The sequence below is a fragment of the Marmota flaviventris genome, chromosome 2, assembly GCF_047511675.1.
Source record: "Marmota flaviventris isolate mMarFla1 chromosome 2, mMarFla1.hap1, whole genome shotgun sequence".
NCBI classification, from domain to species: Eukaryota; Metazoa; Chordata; class Mammalia; order Rodentia; family Sciuridae; genus Marmota; species Marmota flaviventris.
The window spans coordinates 62,602,175-62,624,987 of record NC_092499.1 but is presented as its reverse complement, the minus strand read 5'-3'; the positions used below and the strand labels follow the sequence as shown (position 1 = coordinate 62,624,987).

At 37.1% G+C, this 22,813-nt stretch overlaps 1 protein-coding gene across 2 annotated transcripts in view; it reads right to left on the bottom strand.

Moving 5' to 3' along the window:
- Positions 1 to 22,813, bottom strand: part of Gng2 (G protein subunit gamma 2) — a 107,618-nt gene that overhangs the window by 68,226 nt on the left and 16,579 nt on the right. The gene's annotated exons all lie outside the window — the stretch shown is intronic.

The window sequence follows — 22,813 nt, the reverse complement described above, 5'->3', positions numbered from 1 at the left end:
TCCAATTAAAACTTCTGTGCAGCAAAGAAAACAATTATGAGTGTGAAGAGAAAATCTAAATAATGGGAGAAAATCTTTGCCAGCTACTCTCCCAACAGGGACTAATATCCAAAATATATTTAAAAACTCATAAACTTAAGGTGCTTAACTAATTATTCTGTCACAATACTGTTTCCAAGTCTAATTCTGTGTCACACCATTTGAATTATGAGGTATTATATTTTTAACATGTAGTAGAGCTTGATCCTCCTTAACTAATTTCTTTGTTAGAAAGTTAGTTCTTATCAATGAGTTTTGAAATAATTTTGTTTCATTCTATAAAGTGCCCTATTAGTATTTCAATTGAAACTGTTAAATTGGTTAATATTAGCAAACATGGTGGCAGGTTCGGAGAACACAGGCTTTGGGGCTACCAACCCCTTCCTGCTGCTCAGTGAGCCTGTGAGTGGGCAAGATGGAAGCCCTGGCCAGGGAAATGGCATAGGAATCAAAGCCTCCCTCTCAGGTCCACAGGAAGAAATTAACAAAATAACATGTAAATCACCTGACAGATTGCAGGTGCTCCAAAAAGCCACTGCCCTTTTTTCTTCTTCCCACTCTCAAACATTGCTAATCCCTTCTCTAACTGGTTAACAGTTATCTTCATTCAAGGAAGAAATGAAAAAATAAAACAATCTCTCTCTCTTTTTTTAAACTTTTAAACTGGGAACTGAATTCAGGGGCACTTTACCACTGAGTTATATCCCAGCCCTTTTTATTTTGAGACAGGGTCTTGCTAAATTGCTTAAAGTCTTGCTAAATTGCTGAGTCTGGCCTCAAACTCTTCATGCTTCAATTTTCCAAGTCGCTGGGATTGCAGTTGAGAATAAAACAATCTTGAGAGCAATACATCTCTCCCTTTGTACTGTTTGCTATACAATAATTATTATTGTTGTTGTTGTTGTGCAGTTCTGGAGCTCAAACCAGGGCCTCACACATGCTAAGCAACCTCTGAACTATGTCTCGTCTCCAGCTCAACTTAATCATTTTAAATGTAGCTTCTTAATTATCATTATTTTTGTACCAGTTTGCTATGGCCATAGAATTTGATATATAATGGTATAATTTCTGATTTCTAACTGAAAGTTTCCATGTGCTCAACTAGTACATTTTTATAGCTTTTTATGTCTGTTAGATAAGCACTTTCAAAGGCAACAAAAGGAACAGTCAAATTGGATTACATCAAAATTAAAAACTTTTGTGGTCTGAGAGTCACTATCGACAGAGAAAAAAGGTAACCCATGCAATGGAAGAAAATATTTGCAAATCCTATATCTGATAAAGGGTAATATCCAGAAAACTCAACAACAAAAAAACAACACAATTCAAAAATGGGAAAATAATTTGAATTAACATTTCTTCAAAGAAGATATGCAATAAAAATGACCAATAAACAGATGAAAGGATGCTCAATATCACTACTCATTAGTGATATGCAAATGCAAATCAAAACAGCAGTGAGGGATCACCTCATTCCCATTAGAATGGTTACTATTTAAAAAACAAACAGAAAACAAGTAATTACCTAGCACATGGAGAAACTGGAAACTTTTTGTACACTGTTATAGGAATGTAAAACCAATATAGTGGTTCCTCAAAAAATTAAAAATAGATTTATCATATGATCCAGCAGAAATCTAAAAGCAATCTTGAAGACATATTTGCACACCAAGGGTTTCATGCACCATTATTCACAACAGCTGAAGCATGGAAACAACCCAAGTGTCCAATGATGGGTGAATGAATAAACAAAATGTGTAATATACTTAGAATGTTATTCAACCTTAAAAAGGAAGGAAATTCTGGCACAGCATACATAAGGATGAACTCTGAAGACGATATGGCACGTAAACAAGTTAGTCACAAAAAGACATTTTTTGTGCAATTCTACTATAAGGTGCTCAGAGTAGTTAAGTTCATAAAAGTAAAAGGGCAGTTGCTAGGGGCTGGGAGGAGCGAAGAATAAGGAGTTGATGTTTAATGTGTATAGTTTCAAAGTTTTGCAAAACAAAGAGTTCTGGAAGTAGATGGTGGTGATGATTATACAACAATGTGAATATATTTAATGCAACTGAAGTGTATACTTAAAATAGTAAAGAGGACAAATTTTATGTTGTGTGTACTTTACCACCATTTTAAAAAAAACTCAAAACTTTTATTTTCCTTTTTATTCTCTCAATTTGGAACATGAATCACAATTCTGCTTATTGTCATTATTTCTTACTTCAGTTCCAAGGAAGGCATGGATTGGGGAGGGCCTGAGCCCTGGGGGAGGGTATGGTTCCATCTGTGGCTTTAGTCAGAGAATGGCTGGAACTTGCAGACACAAGGCCAATCAAGAGCTGATGGGCAGGAATGGGCTGGGAGAGGGGGAAATAAATGGGTTCCTCAAACAATCCCACTTTTAAATTCTATTTTACAAGGGTTCAGGACCAGAAGTATGTTGTAGAGACATGGGGACATACAAAGGGAAAGTCACAAACTCGTCATGCATCCTAGAAGGTCTTTTGCAGAGTAGAGACGGGGTTTCTAAAAAGCTTAACAAGGCCCTATCGGACATGGAGATTTTTCTCATAGTTGCCCTTGCTCCCCCTTGACCCATCTTTCCTCACTGCTGCTGAAGGGGAGTACACCAGCCTCCTAAGGTCTTCATCAATCAGTGGTCTGGTTCATCCATCATTTTATTTCTACCAAATCCTCCCGGGTTTGCAGCAGGAACATCGAAGGAGAGCTGACCGTGGCCACCGGCTGTAGTTGGCTATTGAAGGAAGCAGGAGCTGATGACCTGTTCCTAAGGGCAGCTGGCTGGGAAGCTCATCCCTGTGAGTGGTAGAGACATCCCTCATCTCAGAGGTTGCAAAGTGACAGAACTTGAGTGCTCTGCAGTGAATCCCACATTTGTATTCAGTGCACATCCTGCCATTTTTAGTTATTTTTAATTCAGACAAAGAAATTTCTCTGGTCCTTTGTGATTATTTTGTTTGTTCCATTGGGCTTTAGCTGGAGCTGTTATTTTGACAATTTTCTCTTTCTCTCTTTAATGAGAGATCTTTTTAGGCTTTGTTTCATGACTTAGGTCTTCCATTTTTTATTAAAAGGGACGAGTAATGAGAACCCTCTTTCTCCTGGCCAGCTCTGTGCTGTTCCCTCCTATACCTACCCCAGTCAGACTTTAGTTAGGGTTTTCACTATCCTATCCTGAGAGGAAGCCTTGATCAGGAGTCCACAATGTGAAGAAAGTCCCATTTTGGACCCAAAGTGTAAGGTCAATGAGTAGGGTTGGTGGGATATGTGAAAAATCCTTCTTCAGCTTTCCCAAATGAATGGAACTCTTGCCTGGATTACTTTTTCCATAAATACAGTTGCAGATGTTATTTCATTTCCTTGGGGGGTTCCTGGGCTTAATAGTGGCTGCAGCTGAAATCAGTATTTGGAATGTCATCTGGCCTTTCTTTCCAGATGTTTCAGGATTCTTCCTCTCTGAAGTTTGAAAATGTTCTAAGTACATGTATTGGCATTTTTCCCTGGACATTAATTTATACATGTAACCCACTTTTTTAATCAATTCTGGAAATACTTTATACCTTAAGTTGCTGACTATTTCATCTATTGGCTTAAGTGTTTATTCTTTTATTTTTAAATTAAGATACCGTACTCCATTCTCGAAATGGTTCATCTCCTCGGTCTGGAGTTATTTTTCACAAATTTATTTAAGTTATTTCATATTTTGTTTGATTCTGCAGTTAATAAATACGCTTCTCTATTTAACTATTTAGTAGTTCTCCATGTAAATGCTTTTCTCAACCACTTCTAGAAATTTCCTTAATTTTTACTACATGGCTTTTATCTTTCTTCTCTTTTAGCTATAGTTGAGTAGTTTTTTTAATTTGGATTAAGACTTTTTGGTTGTTCTGTGTTTTGTTCTTTTTCCCCTGTTCTTATACAGCTTTCTTCTTTGGAATCTGACTTTTAAAGAATAATCTTTCTTTGACTTGTTTTGTGGGTGCTGAAGTTATGCTGTTGAGGACTCCCTGAGGCATTCTCATTGGCATTTTAATGGATTTCATGTGGAGAAGGCTACCCTGCTACTCAGGCCACTAGCTTCCCAGAGGTAGCACCAGTATTTCCACTTATAAAATTTAGCCTTTAGAAGTGAGTACCTATGAAAGTGACACAGATTTTTTTTAGACTGACGGAAAAATTTATCCAATAGCAAATATCTTAAAATGAGCCTCTATCCAACAGATAAAATTAGGCTTTAAAGGACATTTACATTTAAATGTAATAATCTCTATTAGGATTTTACTTTCAACCAAATTGCCGCTAATCTGGAACTAAACACAGAAACGACATGCCCAGTTACAGGAGGCTCACAGCACTGCCTTCTTCCATCGTAATTTTGACACACAGAAGTGAACATGGGATGAGGTCAAGTGGGACAAAGCTCTTCTTCCATATTTCTTAAATCCATCTTATCAGTCTGTCCCTGGGGATCTGAACTAGGGATTCCACTGCATTTTAGTCTGAGAACAAGTTTCAGCATTAAGAGAAGAAATCTGTTTCTTCTTAGATTTATCTTACTTCCAGCCATTTTGCCAAAGAGGGAAGGAGGGAGGGAGGGAGGGAGGGAGAGAGAGAGAGAGAGAGATGGAGACCTAAAAGAAACAAATGTTATCTGCTAGAAAATAATTTTAAAAGAAAGCTATAGTACCTATTTAGAAACTATAAAATATTATTAAGGGATATAAAACAAAGACTTGAAGAGGAAGACTTTCTGGATAGATAAAATAGAATGTTAAAAAAAAAGTTGATCCTTTTCAATAACACTTGATTTTAATGCAGTGGTTATTAGAATCTCTAGTGGTAGTTTCTTCCTATTTCAAAGATAATAGGATGACTTCAAAGTTTATATGGAAAATAAATGCCAAACACAAGAAATTTCGAAAAAGAAGAGTGAAATGAGACCCAGTTACTTTTATAGACATTAAAACCTAAGATGAAACTTATTGCACACATAATGGCATCATATGGACATAAAAGTGAAAAACAGAACAAGACAATATAATACAAAATACAGAGATTGATCTAAGTATATGTGCATTAATATATGACTAAGATAGCATTTTAAGTCAGTAGATAAAACGGGTTTTTTTTTTTAAACAAATGGTGTTGTCAAACATGCAACATATTTGGAGTAACAAAATAGTGCTTGTACCTCACATTACATGCAAAATATGTGTATTAGTCAGCTTTTCATTACTATAATGAAGTACCTGAGATATGCTGCTTTATTAAAAGCATAACAGTTTTTGAGAGTCAAAGTGCAAATGGCAAAGAGTAGGCTCTGGCAAGGGCCCCTCACAGCTATAGCACAAGGTGGGATCATATATGTGTGTGTGTGACTTTTGGTCACCAAGATTCAGTCATGGGGGCTTGCCCTAATGATGTGATCTTATATCTTATAAAGGGATTATATTTCCACCTTTAATACCATTAACATAACTTTGGGGATTAAACTCCTGCCTGAGTTCAGGAGGACAAATCATATTCAAATCATAGGAACATAGATTTATATATATATATATATATATATATATATATATATATATATATATGGAAAACATTTTAAAAATATTAGAAAAAGAGTAATGAGGCTATTTATATTACCTTGGATAAAGGAAATGTTCCTGAGCAAGACAAGAAACCAAGAACCATAAAAGCAAAGACATATATATGACTAAATACTAAAACAACAACAAATATGGCAAAAAAAAATACTACAAACAAAACCAAAGAAAAATGCTGGACTGAGAAACAAGTAACCATGTCACACAGAGCAAAGTATTATCAATATAAATTAAGGACTCTGCAAATTGAGGAAAGAGTCAAACAACTCTACAGAACATAAGCAAAGGACATACGAAATGACAGTTCACAGAAGAGGAAATGCAAAAGATAATAAAAACATGAAAATACGCTCAACTTCACTGGAATTCAAAGAAATGCAAAATAAAACAGAACACCATTCTTCACCCAATAGAGTGGCAATACACAGTGAGGACTGGAATATAGGAGACAGTCTCTTATCTGCAAACTGGAGTCTGAATTGTGATGATGTTTTTGGAACTTTGGCTCAACAATCCCTCTTTAGGGATTCAATTAGAATGAGGCCCTGGTATATAGCAACAGGTTATTTAGGGGACACACACCACAACCAAGGGAAACATTGTTGAAATCTCTCCATAGAGGGGAGGGGATTAAACATTAGGCAATTATTACCACGAATGAGTTAGAATTATGTCTACAAGCTAGATGAAAAGCTATGATATCTGTTTTATAATGTCATATCTATTGGCATGATAATGATATTTTTTCTTTTCTTTCATTTATTTTTATGTATGTAGGTATGTATGTATGTACTTATTTATTTATTTATTTATTTAGTGTGTGTATGTGTGGCATTGGAGATTGATCCCAGGAATGCTTAGCCACTGAGCTACATCCCCAGCGCTTTTTATGTATTCTCCCTAAGTTGTCCAGTCTGGCCTCAAACTTGTGATATTCCTGCCTTAGCCTCAAGAGTTGCTGGGATAACTAGAACACACCACAACTGATGATGCTAATATTTTTTTAAATCCCCAGAAAATAAGATAGGCACCTGTATGATTAAATTACACAAAATAGCTGGTATCAACTGCTTTTGATCTAAAAAAAATGATAATCTCTCACATGTCTCCCTAACATATATTAGTTACATATTTATGAATAGGAACAAAAATGTGGAATGATTTCCCCTAACATTTGCATTGTTTACCTGGGAGAGGAAGAGAAAATGAGGGAAGAGGAGATAAACTTCTCCATACATCTTTGCACTGTCTTCCTTATATAAACAAGAATATATTACTTTTATAAACAAAACAAAATATCTAATAAAGAAACAGTTTGGAGAAAAAACTTTAAAAAATTCTCAGGCTGGGTTGTGCTTGAAAACATTGCAATACAGCAATGGTCAATTTTACTTTATCAAATGTAATAAATAAAAAAACCAATTTATTTCTCTGTCTTTCATCATAATAGTTTCAAATGTACTCTAAGTAATCTTCTGTTTTTGTTTTTGTTCTTTTTTGAAGAATTTGGAACATACTTGCAACAAAGCTAGTAAAAATTAAAATTCAGAGAACATTAAGTGTTGACAGCAGAATAATAACTCATTTGCACTGCTAAATTGGCATGACCACTTTAAAATAATTTGTAATTCTCCTAAAAAGATGAACATATGCATATTCTAGGACCTAGCAACTGATCTCCAAACTGTGTGTCCTAGAAAAACAACTGTGTGTAGACCAGGAGACCCACTCAGAACAGAGGGAGCAGCATTGTTCATCACAGCAAGGAGCTGGATGCAACCTAAATGCACCCAAGGGTAGAATGGATAATGAGTGGCACATTTCATATAGTGGAAGAGCCACAATGATACATGAATGAATTGATACTAGTTAGCAGTGAAAATGAGTGAACTACAGCTAGAACATCCACTTGCTTGAGACTCACACATAAAGTTGAGCAAAAATTCAAGCCATGGAAAAAGCTGGTGCCATTTATTTAAAGACTATAAGTAGGCAAAACTAAGTAAGCAGGGAAATAAGTAAAGAGTTGAGACTATGCCTTTCTGGAAAAGAAAAAAAAAAAAGGATGGGATCAGAAGAGAAATAGAGGAGTCTCTGAATAGTACTTAAAAAATGGGGAAGTGGCCAGGCGCTGTGGCACACCCTTATAATCCCAGTGGCTTGGGAGGCTGAGGCAGGATGATCAGAAGTTCAAAGCCAACCAACCTCAGCAATTTAGCGAGGCCCTAAGCAACTCAGTGAAACCCTGTCTCTAAATAAAATACAAAATAGGGCTGAGGATGTGGCTTGGTGGTTCAGTGCCCCTGAGTTCAATCCCTGGTAACCTTCCCCCCCAGAAAAAGGGGGAAGTATGTGTGTTTGTTTTATTAATAGTTTTTAACATCTGTGTGTACATCATGAATTCTTTTGATGTGATACATTACACACACAAGGAAAATCTCTATGCCTGTGTCTATTCATATGTATAAAGCCCAGCCTCTCACTAGAGAAGTCACTTAGCCATCTTTCAGATGTACTTTGTGTTCTAAATGTTTAATACATAGGTGAATGGATAGCTTTCTAAAGTGATATTCAAAGAAGCATCCCAGGGAATCATTTTTCCAGTACAGGGGTAAAATGGAAAATTATGCAATTTTTTATAGTGTTTCAATGTTGGAGAATAAAGAGAAAACCCAAGTTAAATCACATCCTGATATAAAAATTTTCAAGTTACCTTGGAAAAACACAACTTGCCAAGTTACACCAAAAGCAAAGCTAACATGTCTGAGTTACACAGGTTTTCTATTTACCCTGAGTTAATAATACCTCCTGTTCATTCACCTTAAGGTTTATGATAAATGATATCAAAACTCCAACCTTGGCTAGTATGATTTTCAAGAGTAGGAAAAAAAAATGCCTTTTTTCCTAAACCATGAATACCCAGGAAACACCAGCTTCTAACTGCAAGTACTACAGTACTGGTCCTAGTTCTGCAGCCCAGCAGCTAAAAGCATTTTAAAGAAGGTCGGTGTTTCACCAGGTGAAGGAAGACAGTCAGAAAGGCAGGAAGTTTGTTCTCATTTCTACCCTCTGCAGCCGGCTAAAACCCACGTTGTACTGCTGACTGCTCATTATGATCTCCTGGCTTCTTCTCTTCTCCACAGACTGAGTATCTGGACTCTACTCTCCCTATTCTTTCTACTGCTTTTGGAGTTCAATAAATAATCCTATTGAACTAAGATGCCTTACTGCCAGGATATCCTGTATCTAGTTCACTAAGGCTGGAGGAAAGGGTGATTAGACAATCTTGTTATTTTTAAAAGGAAAGGAAAAGACAAAAAAGTCAAAGTAGCCTCGGACCCTTTATCCTCCTGAGTAAACCAAAACAATATCGAACTACCTCATATGGGCAAATACAATTTATTTCCAGATGTCATATTTTTCCTTCCTATTGCTAGAAAGGTTCACTTTGTGCTCAAGACCTGGGAATGCAGGTGCAGCACAACCAGTGAGATAGACAGCTTGACATTTCCTTTAAGCCAATGAAAAGAGGGAAATTAGTCACTGTTCTTGAATGTTTTTTGCCAAGCAAAGCTTTTCAGGTAATTTTAAAAAAATAATTACTTTATTGAGTTATAAGGCAATGCCATGAAGTATAACTCTTTTAGCATATTTACAGTTATTACGTTCGTCACTATTCCTAAATTCTGAACATTCTGACACCAAATCCCCACTATCAGCCAATCCCCATTTTCTCCTCCCTTCCAACAGCTCCTGAAACCATTCATCAACTTGCTGTCTCTTCTGCCTCTTTTGTACATTTCAATAAATGCAGCCACACAATGCATGATTTGGTGTGTCTTTTTTTTTTTTTTCATGTAGCATAATGTTCTAAGGGTTCATCTTGTTGTGGGATGTATCAGTACTTCATTCTTCTTTATGGCTGAATAATACATCTTATGGATCTACCCCAATTTCCTTAACTGTTCATCAGCTGGTAGACATCTGGGTTCTTTCCTTCAGCTTGCTTATTTCGGAAAAAAAAAAAAAAGAAAATCTAGGAAGCAGAAGAAACTGGACTTTGGCTCTGAACTCAAATGAAACCAGGGATTAGTAAACACAATTGCTATTAGATTTGCATGTGTGCCAGATTCTTATAAATTATATTGCTCCTGGAGGATGTTAACAGAGATGTCTGCTGTGGTTACATAAAATTGTGAATATTTTTTTGTTATACTATTAATGAAGAAGGAAGAAGAGAAAATGAAATTAAAACATAATTGAGCAATGTCCATGAACACAAGAGCAAACTCAACTATAACAGAATACCACCCAGCAATTAAAGAAAAAAAAACTGTTGGTACATAAGACATGGGTGTATCTTAATGTAATTATGCTGGAATGGGGATGAGAGGGAGAGATTTATCATAGGGTATGAGGAAACTTATGGTGGATATGTTCATTACCATGACTGTGGTGATGGTTACGCAGGTGTATGCAGTCAAAATTCATTAAATCATATACTTTAAATATGTGTCATTTATTATATATCAATTATACTTCAATAAAGTTTTTAAGAAATTATTATTATTGTTATTACTATTTACAGTACTGGGGATTGAACCCAGGGGTGCACTACCACTAAGCTACACCCTCAGTCCTCTTTATTTTTTAAGACAGAGTCTAGGTTGCCAAGGTTGGCCTTGAACTTGAGATCCTCCTGCCTCAGCCTCCAAAACTGCTGGGATTAAAGGCATGCAGCATCTTTTCTTGCAAGAAGTATTTTTTTTTTAAAAGTGAATATATCCACTCATCAAACTATATACATTAAATATAAAAATTTTGGGGGGGTCTATCAACTGTGCTCCAATCAAGCTATTTAAGAAAGATATATATAATCCCCCTCCCCAAACATTTTGCATAACTACTGCATGGAAAATGCTGCCTTCATTTTGCACATTTCAATTAATTTTGTAGCAAGTGAAATTATCCTCATTTTACATATAAGGAAATTTGAGGTTGAGAGGTCAGTAATTTTCCAAAGTGATCACAGTCAGTCTTAGTCTGAGGTCTCTAATTATTTACCCCCAAATCCATGCTTATTTTTCTATACCAAACTGGCCTGTTCTGGTCAAAGACCCAACTCTTCCCCGTATTTCCCAAATCACAGAATCTTCTGATCCATAGAAGAGGTTTCTACTTCAGTGTGGTACTCCACATTTGACTATCATTTTATATTGCCGCAAACATTTTCCTAATTGTGAGATTCATCTGATTCAGTTGATTTATTCATGTTCAGTGGATCAGAGTGGTTAATCTGGATTATAGATTGAGGGAAGTAATCTTGCTCCCTGGGTTAAAGGAATGAAAATAATTCATCTGAAATTAAAATCCAGCTAGAAAAAATGCAAACCTTGGCATTCAACCCACTTAGCTGGGTGTTGGACATCTTTGGGATAACAGTTATTCCCTTGATATGGGAGGCCCAAGAAGGTGAGCTATCTAAAGTTGCTCCATGATGCCTGGCTACTTTTTACAGCCAACTTGAACTGTAAGTTGAAGCTGCCATCCTCTCTCTAAATAGGGCAAGCAAGAGGGTGGTTTTCTTTCTTTGTGTACCTCCTCCAGATCATCTTTAACCAGTTGAACTGTGTCTAAATGCTACCGCTGCATTTGCATCCATTTGAACATGGGCTATGATCCCGATTAAGTAAAACTAATGAAAACGAAAATGAGACAGTTGGCTCAAACAAATTTTTTGGTAAGGGAGTGCTGCCCTTTCTTTCATGAAAGACTTTCATAATGAAGATTAAGTGCACTGGATATGTTCCATTTGCCACAACAAATTCATTCTCCCCACTGTTCCACCTGGCTCAGTGTCCCCTGGAGACCAAATTGTGTGGACTCAGCAGCAGACTGGCTTGTTGTTTGCCTTCCAGTTGGGTTTGGCCAATGGGGAGCATGAGCAGATCAGGAGAGACATCAACTCAGGCTATTTGCTTCCTGGGATCCCTGACTACAGGGCTGTCATAATCTGCTGGAGACTATGGTTCCATTCCATTCAGGAGGCTTCTCTTTACTTCCTTCATTGCATCAGGTCACACAGCCCTGGAGAACTCCTCTCTCCCTTGCAGGTAGGTCCCCTACTCTGCCCAAGTCTTTGTAAACATTCTCTTTATTAAGCTCTGCTGAAATAAACCAATCTCAGGATGCCAATAATTTTCAGTACCACAGATATTTTCTGAGGGAGAACCCAGAATATGTCTTATTCAGATTATGAGCTTATTATAAGTCCTTTGTTAATATAAAAACACCAACATTAGTGGTGCAGATCCCATGCAAAGATAACCACCTGCTAAGAGAGGCACAGAATCACACCAACCTGTACTGGCAATTGTGAAAGTGAAGGCATTACCTTATGAAAATGGTCACAGCAATGGATACATTTCACAGATTTTTAAATGTGAGAAATGGAAAACATTTTCAGGTTGAAAGATCATGTTTCTTCATGCTTATAAATCATATTTCCATAGTGCCTTCCACTGTTTTTGCATATGGTATTCTTAGATTGAGGTTTTAAATCACTTTTTTTTTGTTTTAATTATCAAATATAAAGAAAGTGATGTTTGCTACAATAAAAACTGTCTACATGGCAAATCTAAGGTTCAGAGAGGTACCATCTGTTTTCCTTCATGGAGAGGTATTATCATATATAGGGAGAAAGGTTATAAAAGGGAAGTGATGTCTCTTGTGTCATGAATAAGTCATAAGGTCAAGTAGATTTTGATTACTTAGAGCTTATATCAAAGCTATATCTTTTAAGGAAAAGTTGAATCCTGATCCTATTTAAATCCAAAACAACTAAATCCCCATTCCCAGAAAAACCTCAACTGTATCATTCCCAAATGAAGTATAATTAGAATAACTACTTTGTTTTATTTTCCTTGATGATTTTTCTTTGATAAGGCTAAATTGTTACTTAGTATGAATCTGTAAAGCTCTTTTTTAAGTGAAAAAGCTAAATGATAATATATAATATGATGTTTTATTTATCTCTGTGTGTAAGCATGCATGTGTGTCACAGAATAAGGCAAGAGAAAGAAACCCATTCAATTAACCTGAGTCAGCAAAGGAAGATCTATGCTTTCATTCATTATAGCTATCTACTAGAACTTAGAAGCATCTGAAAGTAGGTCTGAAAAGAAAATCTAGGGAACTCTGGCAGCTTCCATTTAATTCTGCATGAGACCAGATGGCTTTCACAAAGCTCTTGCTTCTTATTTTCCAAATGAGTGGTAATTTCATTCTTTCAACTTTTCCTAACTCAATGTAACGTATCAATGATTAATACCATCTTACATCTGTGTCACACTGTACAATTTACAAAGTGATTTCCTATTCATTATCTCAACAGATGCTTACAATAGTTCAGGTATAGTCAGGGAAAATATTATATCCCCTATTTACAGATAATGAAACTAAGACCTGGAGATTATTAGTCAGGACTCTTTCAATAACAATTTGAATTAGCTTAGGTAAAAGATGGAAATGTATTGTCTCTCAGTGACTGGATTTATGGACCCTAATTGTTTCTAGGCACACTTGAGTTCCCTCCCCACCGCCCTCTCTGCCCTCCCTCTCTGCACATTGGATTCATCCCTGCAGCAGACTGAAACATGGCCTTGCATGATCCCCACTGCCTCAAGATGAGAGAAAAAATGGGACCTCTCCTCCCTCAGCCTGAGTTGGATAATCCAGAGGAAGAACCCGATGGCCCCGGATGGTCACATGTCCACAATCTGAACCCACCACTGTGGTCTGGGGATGAAATATTATGGCTTCCTCAACTTGGGTTAAGTCCTGCCCCTGTGCCCAGTATTACCTAAACAAACAAACAAAGGAAACAGGAACAGCCACAAGGAAACTGTGAGCAGAGAGCCTGTTACCCTAGTTTGTGTGCTGCCTTCAACAACTTGCCTAAGAAGCAGCATCAGGACTGAGTAACCAGATCTTGAGGCTGTACCTGTCCCCTCATAGTCTGTCACTGCAGAAGCCCCAGAAATGCTACTGAGCTTCTCTTGTCTTCAGTTACTAAGGTGGTCTGATAGAGGCTAAAGCTTAGAAAAAAACTTGGATTCTAGTCCTGATCCTTTCTCTAGTCAGCTGTGTGATCATGGGCAAGTTACTTAACCTCTGGAAACCATAACTTCCTTTTTTTGTAAAATAAACAGATCCTGCATTGCAGGGTCATCAAAAGGGTACAGGGAGATAATGTACTCCAGATGACTTGAAAATCTTAAAAGAATTACACTGAGGGTCGTTACTTGTTTCATCCATAAATGTTATGGAGGCTAAAATCACACATTCACATTCATCAGTTGTAGTCCTAGATGCCACCAGCCCTTTCTACTGGCTTTCCTTTGGTTCTGACATTTCTACTCTTTCAATTTTAAAAGGCACAGTTCAAAAGGAAACATCAACAGTGTTTTGAAATTAAAAGACTTAGCTCAGAAGAGGAGCTTATGAACAGATGGTTCAATGACACTTAACGTACTCACCTTTTCAACACAGATTAACCAGGAGATGGAAAATTTCTGGAATGCATACAAGAAACTATTAACAGTGGTTAAATTCAGGGAGAGAGACTGCAAGTTGGTGGTGGGGGTTGGACTCTCACTTTTCATTTATGCCTGTGTCTACTACTTGAATTTAAAATTTTTTTTCCTTATATTTCTTTCACAATTAAAAGTAATTAGAAATAAATTATTGGTTATTGCAGAAAAGGAACACGGCATAAACTTAGTGTAGTATTTTGAGCACTAAAAGCTTCCATATGGTATTGGTTATCAGTCAAACTACATAGTTCTAGCTACCACCTATTCAGGAAAGTAAAATCAGATTCACTAAAATAAAACCTAGTTTTCTTGTCTGTGAATGTACATTTTTTTCAAGAATCATACTGCTCATTTCCACCTGCTGAGGATATGGTTTTAAACACTTACACATTCACATATCAAAACTGAAACCACTACCTTAATTCTCAGTTACAAGACACAGTACATGTGGCTCCCTCTCAACGACATTACTGCCCTTGTGGACATACTTCTTTATTACCATCAGAGCCTGCTGGGCTTCCAAAAACTGTACCATTTTACAGCAGGGTAGAGGGTTGTACAATATTTTCTAAGAAAATAAAGGTTACATGGCAACATATGCCAAAGCTAAAGAAGATTTAAATAGTATTTGTTTAAAAAACAGTGCAAATGCTAGGATCTTTGGATACTGTGCTTTGGCTAAGTGCTGTATTGGTTGCCTACTTATATCTCTATAGAAAGGTTATAATAGTTGTCTCCAAATCCAAAAGAAATTTAAAACCCAAAAGTTTCATAATTAAACCAAGAACTATTTAGGAACCTTTATGCAGTCACCCCTTGAAACATGTTCCTATCAGGTGATGGCCCTTGGGATTTCTAAGGAGAGATTTTAATAAAAGATATTTTTATAAATGAGATTTGTTACTTTGCTTTTACTTCATTAAAGTTATCACATATGGACTCGCCATTTTATCATTTCCAATTATAGGCTGCTACTACTAGCTATTAAAAACTCAACCTAGCTGATACAACTCCTATCCCACAACATGTAGAAAAAGTCCAGTGTTTTAAATTGTTAAACTTAAAACAAAACAAAACAAAAAAATCTTTTTTTGTTGTCATCAACTTTGCAAAGGATAGGTCAGTCCACAACCTAGGAACAAAAACTACATAACTTTAGAATATGCTACTAGCTTCTTAACTCTTGGTGATGTTCCTCTTCTACCCCTTCAACAGCTTACTCATTGGTCTGTCTTGTGGATACTTATGTTCAAATATTTTCTCCCAACAATGGAACAGAACAGAACAATAATTTAGGTCTAGAAATTTAATACGCATATATGAAAAGCACATAGCGTTCATCCAGAATTTGAAGAAAGGGAGAAGCAGCTTTTCTCTTTGTCTCTCTTTCTCCAAGTTCAGTCAATGTTTTGGTTGTTTTAATTGAGGCAAAAATGCACATAACAAAATTAAACATTTTGAAGTGTACAATTCAATGGCATTTAGTATGTTGACAATGTTGTGCAAGTGCCATCGCTATCTAATTCCAAGACATTTCTATCACACATACGGAGAACTCTGTACCCAGAGACATAGGCTTTTTTGATCTCTTATTTACATTTCTTCTCTAATTTCTTTTTGGAAAAGAATAAAATAATCTGGGTTTAAATTACACCATAAAGATTCAATCTGCTTTAATCTCTTGTAGAACTTGTTGATTCACAAATATCAGTTGAGGTTTGAAGTTGAAGTGAGGTTTTCTTTCCCCTTTACTTTTTTGAGGTAGGGATCCAATCAGGGCTTCATATATGCTAGGCAAGCACTCTACCATGAAGCAACACCCTCAGCCCAGAAGCTAGTCTGAATATTCAGGATTGGATGTCCTAAAAAGAAGAAAACTTAAATGATATGGAGAAAGAATTAAAATAATTCACAGTTCTGCAGACATGTAGACCAAGGGAACAGAATAGAAGACACGGAGACAAACCCACATAAATACAGTTATCTCATACTAGACAAAGGTGCTGTAATCATACATTGGAGAAATGATAGCCTTTTCAACAAATGGTGCTGGGAAAACTGGAAATGCATATCTAGCAAGAAGAACTTTAACCTCTCTCTCTCTCTCACCCTACACAAAACTCAACTCAAATTGGTCAAGGACCTAAGCATTAGACCAGAGACCCTGCATGTACTAGAAGAAAAAGTAGGCCCAACTCTCTATCATGTTGGCTTAGGAACCGAATTCCTCAACAAGACTCCTAAAGAACAAGAAGTAAAATCAAGAATGGGGTGGTTTCAGACTAAAGAGCTTCTTCACAGCAAAGGACACAAACAAGAACTTGAAGAGAGAGCCTACACAATGGGAGAAAATCTTTGCCACCTGCACCTCAGATAGAACATTAATCTCCAGGATATATAAAGAACTCAAGAAACTTAACTTTATAAATAAATAAATAACCCAATCAATAAATGGGTAAAAGGAACTAAACAGGCACTTCACAGAAGAAGAAATATGAATGGTCAACAAATATATGAAAAAGTGTTCAACATCTCTAGCAATTAGAGAAATACAAATAAAAATTACACTGAGATTTCATCTTATTCCAGTCAGAAGGGCAATTATCAAGAATACAAATAACAATAAATGTTGGTAAGGATATGGGGGGGGGGGAAGGGTACACTTACACATTGCTGGTAGCACTGCAAATTGGTACAATCATTCTGGAAAGTAGTATGGAGATTCTTCAGAAAACTTGGAATGGAACCACAATTTGACCCAGTTATTCCACTCCTCAGTATATAACCAAAGGACTTAAAATCAGCATACTACAGTGAGTCAGTCACATCAAAGTTTACAGCAGCTGAATTCACAGTAGCTAGACTATGGAACCAACCTAGGTACCCTTCAATAGATGAATAGATAAAGAAATCTGATATGCAGATGCTAACACACAATAAGGGGAGGGGGAGGAAAGAACAGAAGTTCATTGGATTAGACAAAGGGGAACAAAGGGAAGGGAGGGAGGATGGAAATAGGAAAGACAGTAGAATGAATTGTACATAACTTTCTTATGTTCACATGTAAATACACAAGTGTATCAAGTACAACCATAAGAATAGGAAGTTATACTCCATGTGTGTATAATATGCCAAAATGCATTCTACTGTCATGTATAACTATAAAGAATAAATAAAAATAAATAATTCACAGTTCTGTTCATGATTGCTCCTTGTCTGAAACCCACATCTTACCTCAATGACTGATAGTGCTAAATCTTTTGGGGGAGAGGGGGGCGGGTGAGAGAAGAATAGAAAGAGAATTCCTTGGATCTATCAACTAGGACAGCTTGGAAGATAGAAAAAGATTAATATATTAAAAAAAAGACTTCCAACTCCTAAAAGTCAAATGCCTATTCTGAAGAAGCCAATGTATTGCTCTTTCAAGTACAGTGAAGAGTTAGTTCTCTTTGTTTAGTCCCAATTATTTAGACAGTATAAATCTCCAAATAAGAGCCAGGAATGCAAGGGATGAAGCTGTAGGAGTTCTATGCTGCTGGCGCAAATATGGGTTTTATAACTTCCACACATGTTGACATGCTGAAAAAGGTTCAGGGAGGTCCTGTGGTCACCTAGGAGCAGAGTTATTAAAGCTTCCACAGCAGTGTGCTGTAACACTGGAGAACTGAATGGCTAGATTTCTTAACTGATACTTGTGATTTCACAAATATCATTGGTTTTCCTTAGATATGAATTTTAGGGAGTCTGTTTTTCTTTTTAAGTTGGTTTGGACCAACATATACAGTTGTCTCTCAGTATCCATGGAAGACTGTTTCCAAGACCCCTGTGAATACTAAATTCTGTAGATGCTTAAGTCCCTTATTGGAGATGGCGTAGTGTTACAAATAACCTACTGGACCTCTTCCTATGTACTTTATACCATCACTAGATGACTTACTATACCTAATACAATGCAAATGCTATGTAAATGACTGTTATACTGTATTGTTTAAGGAATAGTGATGAGTATTGTACAGAAGCAATTATTTTTTTCAAATATTTTCAAACAATGGTTATTTGAATCCATGGATGCAGAACTCATGAATACAATTAGGACCTAGTAACTATGTGTAGATGTAGAGTTTTCCAAAGGAGTTGAATTCACTATCAGTTTCAACCCAAACTTTGAGGGTTACTTCATTATTTATATTTTAACAATTTATATTATATTTATATTTTAACAATTCATCAAACTGACTGTTACTTTCTACTGGAGCCATTTTGTTAAATATCTAGGGTGAACAAATATCTCAACATGCCTGAGATTCCCTCGGTTTCAGTACTGAAAGTCCTCTGTCCCAGAAAATCCCTCAGTCTTGGGCAAATCAGGACAGTTTGGTGCCCTCCTGCTAGCCCTAGGCCTGGACTTCTGATCTGTATTGCTGGAGTGTCTAAAAGTGGATAGAAAGGGAAGTAGTTGCAAAAATAGCTGAAAAACGGAAAATCTCCACCAAAAATTTCCAGCCATGTTTCATTCTGAAGATTGTTTTCAAAAAATAATCCAGTGATCTATTTCACTCACCAGGGAAGAAATGGTTTCTTGCTTTGTAAGAATGACCCACCTAATGCTTGGAGAAAATAAAACCATACCTAGAAACTGACTATAATAAATGCCACTAGAGTGAGGTTCTAAAATATTATCCCCCACCCCATTTTCCACAGTTAGAATCTAATAAATAATGCATAATGACAGGCAGCCATAACAGCATAAAATACAAACCTCACATTTCTTTGGTCCTATTCAAAGACTTTGGATCCTGTGTGCAGTAGACAAACTCCAGAGTTGGAGAAATGCCAAGAGTAGCAAACTCCAGAGGCCACACCTATAGTACCAGAAAAGCAGGCCACGAAAGGGGCCATTGGACTTCAACCTGTCTACCTGCTCCATTGCCAAATTCTCTAAGAAAACCAAGAGGCTTCAGTACCAGAACCTATAAAACAGGAATTACAGAATCAAGACAAAAACTTGCTTCATTATTTTGGGAAGCCAGGACCTTCTCAGTCTTGTGTGATTAAATATTACATTTAATCCTATGTGATTAAATGTTACAGATGATCCTATCTGTACTGTGTGAAGTTTCTACCATTCTGAACCATTAATCTCTTCACTTTATAGTAGGCAGAACAACAGCCCTAAGTATGTTCATGTCCTAATCCCTGAAACCTGTGAATAGGTAACCTTATCTGGATAAAGGCACTTTGAATGTATGATTAAATTAAGGATCTTATGATGAGGAGTTTATCCTGGTTTATTGAGTTGTGTCCAATCTTATGGGCCCTTATAATCAGACAACCTTGTCTGTCTGAGTTCAGAGTCAGAAGGAGATGTGACTACAGTATAAAGACACACAGAAATGCAATGTTTCTGGTTTTGAAAATGCAGGAAGGGGGCTTCTAGAAGCTATAAAATACAAGGAAGTGGCTTCTCCCTTAGAGCCTCCATAAAGAAATGTAGCCCTGTTGAGACTTTGTTTTTAGCCCAGTGAAATCCCTATAGAACCTCACCCACAGAACTGTAAGATAAATTTGTACTGTGTTAAGCCACTAAGTTGATAATAATTTGTTACAGCAGCAACAGAAAACTAATACATCTCTCATCACTGCTGCTGCGCAATTTGCAAAATGCCTTAGTAGTATTTTGCTTCAGACCTCAATATTTGACCATTTCTTACTAGTGTTTAATTTGTTCCTCTGTATAGACTTTAAAAAACAGACTTAGTACTAGACCAAATATACTACAAATCCCTCTGACCATACAAAACAATACTTCCTTTTAGTTGTCTACTTTGTTTAGTTTCTCTCTTCAGCTTGTTAGCCCAGAGACTACTTACATAAGGAGCCTCTGAGCATAACTGAAACCAATAATTCTGTATGAAGGAAAAATGCTTTTTTAGGGCTGGGGATGTGGCTCAAGTGGTAGCACGCTCGCCTGGCATGCGTGGGGCGCTGGGTTCGACCCTCAGCACCACATAAAAAAAAATAAAATAAAGACGTTGTGTCCACCGAAAACTAAAAAATAAATATTAAAAAAATTCTCTCTTTCTCTCTCTCTCTCAAAAAAAAAATGCTTTTAAATGAGAGTGGAAAGCGACAAATAACCTCCTTAAAGTTATATGCTAAGAAACGACAGTTCTCAATATCCTTAGGGCATTCTGGATGTCACAGTGATTGGAAGACACCACTGGCCTTTTATGAGCCAAGAATCAGTACATCAAAAAGCACAATGAAGTATTATCCCATTAAACAGGCTGGTAATTCCCACTGACAAACAGCTTGATTGATTTGAAAATTTTCAGTATACTTATTAGCATGAATAAAAATCAGCACATACATCAAATAACATCATATTCTTTTAAAACAGTCTTAATTATTAGTAATATTTGGTAGAATTTAGGGGTGTGTTGGCCCTCACCTAAAAGATGTTAAGTACAGCTATACAGTCTTAAGAGAGTATATGCATGTATGTGCACACATGGTTTACTTCTAACCAGATCTAGACCAGAGATTCTCAACCTTGGTTACTTTTCAAAAATTACCCAAAGAGCTTTTAGAAACTACTATTGTCCAGACTCCCACCCTCACCCTCCCACCTCCCTCCCCACCACGTCCCCAAGATTCTTACTCCACTGGTCTGGGTAGGGTGTGAGCATCAGTGCTTTTCTGGAGATTCTGGCTTGCAGCCCACGCTCTGCTCTGCCCAGCAGGGAGCACTCTGTGGGACATACCCACTTGGATGAGGCTACTCCTCAGATCTGAATGCCATCTTCTCTTCCTGCTTTTATAGCACCATTCTAATTCCTCAGTTGATCTTCCACAAGACAAATCTGGGAGTGATTCTTGATGTTTTCCTCTCGGTTACCTCTCACTTTATACAACAATTCCATCAGTTCTCCCAAATCCAGTTCATTTCCAGACCTAAAACCCCACTGATTTCCCTTTCCACTTACCCTGCTGCCTAAGGAATTATCCTTTCGAAGAAAAATTCTGATCAGGTTCCCTTTCCTGGCTTCCCACCCTGGAGATAGAGTTTGGACACAGGAGTAAAGCACATGCGGGTCCATCCTAGGCTTCCTTGGCCTGCTTCTCCAGCCATAGCCACTCTAAATTCTAGAAGGTTCTCAGAGTGCCCTATGCTCTCTGGGGCCTCTCTGTACTTTCACATGTGATCACTTGTTCCCTCCTCTGCCTGATGGCACTTCATACCACTGCTCAAATGCCTGGCGCTTTTCCCCACTTTGCCTTCAGCCTGGCCCTTTCCTGTATGTGTGCTCTCTGCTCACAGTTTGACCACAAAGGCCTCCTTGGGCCCAGTTTCTCCTCCTGGAGACTAAGCAATTGAGCCAGGTCTGTGCATTTTTCATCTTTATATGCCCAGCATCTGGCATTCATTCTTTTGTTCATTCATTCAACGGTTTTATTAAATTTATAACAAGTGCCAGACATGCCGGCTACATGCTGGAGGCAAAATTGTTAAGAAGTTAGAAACCACACCCGCTCTCTCAGAGCTTTTCTTAAAAGGGAGGTGGACAGCTGGATGAACATTCGTGATGAAACAGAAAGGTACTGTTTAGAGGACTGGGATAAGTTTGGTTTTGTGTTGTTTTTACACTCCCAGTGTACTAAAAAGTGAAGAAGTAGGGCTGGAGGTGTAGCTCAGTAGAGTGCGTGCCTAGCATGCATGAGGCCCTAGGTTCCATCTCTCACAAAAAAAAAATTTAAAAAATGAAAATAAAAAACTGTCAAAAACAGGTTCCAAAGAATTGTGGCATATTCTAAAATGTCTACCTTAACAATCACAGTTGTAGGATGTATGCTGACTTTTCCTCCTGTCAGTGTCTAACAGATGACTTCATTGCAGATATCAAAAGTCCAAATCTGACAACCTTGTAAATGTGAGAAAAGGAAAACTGACCCTCAATTCTAAGGAAGGTCTGCTACCTAATAAACAATAAATATTTGTTGAATGAGTAAATAAATGAATGACTAGTTCTAGTAAACTGAGCCATAAGTAGGTTTACTTTTTATTAGCATTTTCTGTAGCCATTAGACAGTGTAAATAAAAATTAGAAATCCAACAGTTAAATTCAAGCTGTCATACGGTTCAATGGGTATAGAAGAGAAGTGGATGGGAATATAAATCAAGCAATACCGGCCCTGAGTTGACAGCTGCTGAAACTGGTAATGAGGATATCAGAGTTTATTGTGGTACTAGCTCTGCTTTGGTATATGCTTGAAATTCTTCATAGTGAAGTTAACTTTTAAAATGGGGGGGGTAAAACCAAATTCATTGACTAAAGGAAAGTATTACCTTCATGGGAGCAGACAAACACTTATCATCTGTCTCAGAATTATGGAGACCCTTTTGAGTCTACAACTAGATATAAATGGTGTTAGCTAGTTTCAAAAGCTAATAGTGCTTCTTCCAGAAGAATAGCCACCAGCTGAGATTGACCTTCTGTTATTACTGTTATTGGTACAAGAAAAGTCTTTCCAATGTCTACGACCCATCTGCTA